This window comes from Mirounga angustirostris, unplaced genomic scaffold (genome assembly GCF_029215605.1).
Source record: "Mirounga angustirostris isolate CCGP_5_RB_7025 unplaced genomic scaffold, mMirAng1.0.hap1 SCAF_4, whole genome shotgun sequence".
NCBI classification, from domain to species: Eukaryota; Metazoa; Chordata; class Mammalia; order Carnivora; family Phocidae; genus Mirounga; species Mirounga angustirostris.
Genome location: NW_026991712.1, coordinates 57759329 through 57763802, shown reverse-complemented (window position 1 = coordinate 57763802; position 4474 = coordinate 57759329).

Genomic DNA, 4474 nt, shown 5'->3' with positions numbered 1-4474 from the left:
TACCAATATATAAACAAGAAATTGTATCCAAGAGGGGGAAGAAGAGTCCATTAAACAAAAAAACTAGGAAGCACCTCCTCAATATGAGCAATAGGTGCAAAGGGTATTTTTCCAGTTCAAATTTGTGGTACCAGTCTTTTCCCCACCTGCATCTGCCAAAAGGGGAACAACATGGCATTTTGGGACATGGACTATGAATGGACAAATATCTGCACTGATATTGGGACAAGAACTACGAATGGACAATTATCTACACTGATATTTCCCCTAACATGTAAGCCAATCTGTTCATTAGTAAGATCATGTGAGATTTATATTCTCTTCCAAACATGGAGAGAACCTGTTGAGCAGAGCTCAGCTGCTCAGTTTAGAAACTAGCCACCACACCTGTGTATAGTTCTCTTCCTTGGTTTACAATGTGATCACTCTTCCAGTGGAAGCCAAAGGAGCCTAGGATTAGTTGTCAGGCTTTCACTAGAAATAGTTATCTTTCAAGTAATTTCCCTACCTAATTCTTTTGCTGCCATCAGTAACTTGAGGGTAAGAGAAGAAATGACTCCAATAAGCAACTGCCGATCAAGCACAATTATCCACTGTGATGGCAGCAATTCTAGACCATAAAATAATTTCCAATATTTGAAATGAAAATATGAGGGTATGAAGATTATTTTCCATTCAGTCATTATTATCTTCCTCAGATGAAAAGTTTCAATTTCACCAGATTCCTCAGATCTGCTTCTTTTTAGTGTTTTGTTCAAAAGTTGCCTTTTTTTCCTCCCACAATTTTGCTTCCCAGAACAAATAAGCATTTCCACTAACCATGGCTGGCCATCTGGCTGGTTCTTGAGCAGAGAGCTCAGTGCCTGCTTGTACACAATAATGTTTCAAAAGGTAGAAAACCAGCTTCTAGCTCAGAGGAACTGGAAAAAGTTTAAACTTTCCTTGACCTTCGTATAACACATCTCTGCATTCGGGCCTATTAGTCCATTATTTCTTTGAAGATTTAAACAGCTGGGGATTCCACTCTTCACCTTCCAATTGCAGTCACGTCTCTGGACTCACCTGGATTTTAATAGACTAGCCCCCCTCTCTGCGCTCTGGCCACCACATTGAATGAAAAACTGGCTGGCTTAGGTTCTCTAAAGTTGCATTAGCTCTTCATGTTCCTAAGGAGCTATTTACTTTATTGAAACAGTGATTGGAAAAGTAGTTCAGTGGCTAAATGATTTGCACTGTTTCTAAGTTTATACATGCTGCGGAGGCCTTGCTCAGGCACTGAGGATTGTTTTAATTACCCCATCCGCCCTTTCTCATTTGGAATTGTTGTCAGTATTGACACCTTTTTCTAGGGAGTACATGAGGTCTTCCACACACTACAGAATACACCTGTCTTTATATTCTGTTTTGATGCACACACAACTGTCTTGGGGAGCTTTCTGCAGCGTCAGCTCATAGCAACACAAAAAATAGCTCCTTTGAATGTTGTGGATAAAAGAGAGAGCTGGAGACATGTTTCTGGTGGAGTCTGTCACACTTACTTTGTCCAGGAGAATAGGTGGGAAAAGTTATGTTCTTGAAGACTTTGAACTTCTTCCACATAGATTCAACACCTATGGCTGGACAAGGTAATGGAAGAGCAGACTGGAGATTTCTGGAAAGCGAGTTGGGGTGAATTAAGAGAAAGATATTGTGAGACACCATGATATCCTCTTGCCCCAGCAGTCTCTAATGCTCTTGGGCTGCTTGCTTCTTTTATTGCTCTGTTTTCCCAAAATTTTGGCTCAGATCCATTCAAGAATATCTCATTGGCAGAAGTACATGTTGTGCGCATGATTGTTTTAGTTTATTTTTAATTATACTATTTACTGTGCCTAATTCTCCTATTTGTAAGGATCTGGCTTGGGGAAGGACCCTGACGGTACCTTTGTCTTTCCACTGGCTTGTCTGGGGAGATAGACACAAAGGGAGTAGCCCATTGGCGGGCATAAGGTGGGTCTCAAAACAGATGTGTGGACTGGATAGCCTCTGCTTTGTTACCCAGTAATCTCAAATGCCCTTTCAGTCTTCAAGTGTCATGACTCTCAGACTGGGTCAGGAGCACATAGACTAACACTGAAGGTCTGGTACCTTCTACCTAAGCAAGAAGACCACAAAGGGACTTAGATCAGTAATAGGTTAATGTCCATAATGCCACTGGTCATTCTAGGGCCTTGGTATCCCAGTTCTTTAGAACTCACTTTTGACTGGGCTCTTAATTTGTCCTTCTACTTCTCCCATTAAATAAAGTTCCATCTCTCAACTCGTTATCTTCTCATTACACAGCTATTATCAATTGGAAAAATTCTGTGAAATCACATGTATACAATTAAACTTGAAACCCTAAGTTTGATTGTCTGCCTTTTTGGTTCAATCAACCACTGCTAGATAAATGAACTTTTGGGCACCAGAATGTGAACTGATTTACTAACACATGTCTTTTCCTCTTTTAATTGCTATCCCTGCTTTAGATCTCCTTTCAGATTTATATTCTCTGGACTAATGGACTAAGCCTGATGCTTGAATTTTTTTTTTTTCCCTCTCTGTCCTGGAGCAAAATGAGGAGGGAAGGTGAGTGTGTGGGAGAGAGATTCCTTTGTAGATTTTACTTCATCTCACCATATCCTCTTCTGGCCCATCCCATTAGTGTCCAAGCAAGCTTGATTTTATTTCCATACTACCTTCCTAAAAGCTACAGAACATAAAAGAGGCAGAAGAGCATAAGGGTATAGACTCTGGAGACAAAAGACTTGTTTGAATTTGGCTTTGAGTCTTTACAAATTTACTTATCCTCATTGTGTCTCAGTTTTGTCTTCTATAAAATGGGCAGACTGGTAAAAACAACCTCATAAGGTTGTTGGGATGATTAAGAAAGTTATATATAAAGGACTTCAAACAGTGCCTGGCCCACTGACATCTCTAAAGAAATGTTGGCTATTTCATATGTTCTTTGCTCTTGAAGAAAATGTAGCAATTTCTTGGGTGGATCTGCCCATCTCACAGTGCAGCCTAAGCTAACAATAGTCCACAAAGTTGTTTCAGGACTTTCCATCCTCAATTCTAGATCTATTCTTCATGTCTGCCTAGAACTCTCTTCCCTAGACTTTTTCATGAATTACCTTTCATCATTCAGAACTCCATTTAAACAGTACCTCTTTAGGGGTACTGGCCTGGGTGGCTCAGTCAGTTAAGCGGCTACCTTTGGCTCAGGGCTCAGGTCATGATCTCAGGGTCCTGGGATTGAGCCCTGCAACTGGCTCCCTGCTCAGCGGGGAGTCTGCTTCTCCCTCTCCCTCTGTCCCTCCTTCTCCCCTGCCCCTCCTTCTCCCTCTGCCCCTCCCTCTCCCTCTGCACACGCCCCCCCCCCCCGCTTGTGAGTGCTCTCTCTCTCTCATATAAATAAATAAAATCTTAAAAAAAAAATAAACAGTGCCTCTTTAAAGATTCCGTCTCTGGCCATACTGTCTAAAGTTGAGTTGCCCCTGCCTATTTTCTACCTCTGATCTTGTTTATTTTTTCCTCATAGCACACTTTATTCCTATTTTATCAATTTGATAGTTAATTTTTTGATTTGTTTCTTCCATTGGATAGCAAAGTGCAGTGGAGACCAAGTTTTATATAGATAGATCAACAGATTGGTTGACAGATATTAATATTGAATAAATGTTGAAATATTATAAGACCATAAGATATTTCAAAACAGAACATCCATGTTATACTTGCTTCTTTGAGGAAAATTGGAGAAATGCATATATTCAGGAAATCCTCAGATTAACATTCCCCTGCTCTTCCCCCAAACAACCTGACACTGATTCAATATTTTAGTCTTGTTGATTTTTTGAAATCCAAAGTCTAACTTTGTTATATGCTAATTTGAATTGAACCTTGATATCACATTGCAGTGTACTTAAAGCATTGTCTAAAATATGATCAATTGGCAAATTCCACACCTGACCCAGGAAATCTTGGGATCAATGGAGCCAGACTAAAAGTGATCCATGTTGTTTTCCAAGTGTGCAAATGCATCTCAGCTTCTTCATACCCTTGCTCTTGGGTTAATTACCTGCTCTCAACAAAAGAGAAAAGCTAGAGTAGTCGACTTAATATTTTATATTCCACCAAGAGGATATGCCCTAGGAGTCACTGAATATCTTCAAATCCTTGTTTAAATGTCAAGGCAACTGGATTCAGCTAGTATATATTAAGTGTCCAGGTGTGGGCATAGTGCAGTGAGCTATCAAGGACACAGGTAAGATGCAGTCTGTCCCTGCACTTCACGAGGATAGAGTCTAATAGGTTGTTAAATACCCTAAAAAAATAATAAGGTGCATTACTAAATATAATATGATAATTCTGTTGCTATTTAAAAGCTGAGAACGTACAGTTAAAAAGGTTACTTAACTACCATTCATTGCACAGTTACTTCATATAGAGCCAT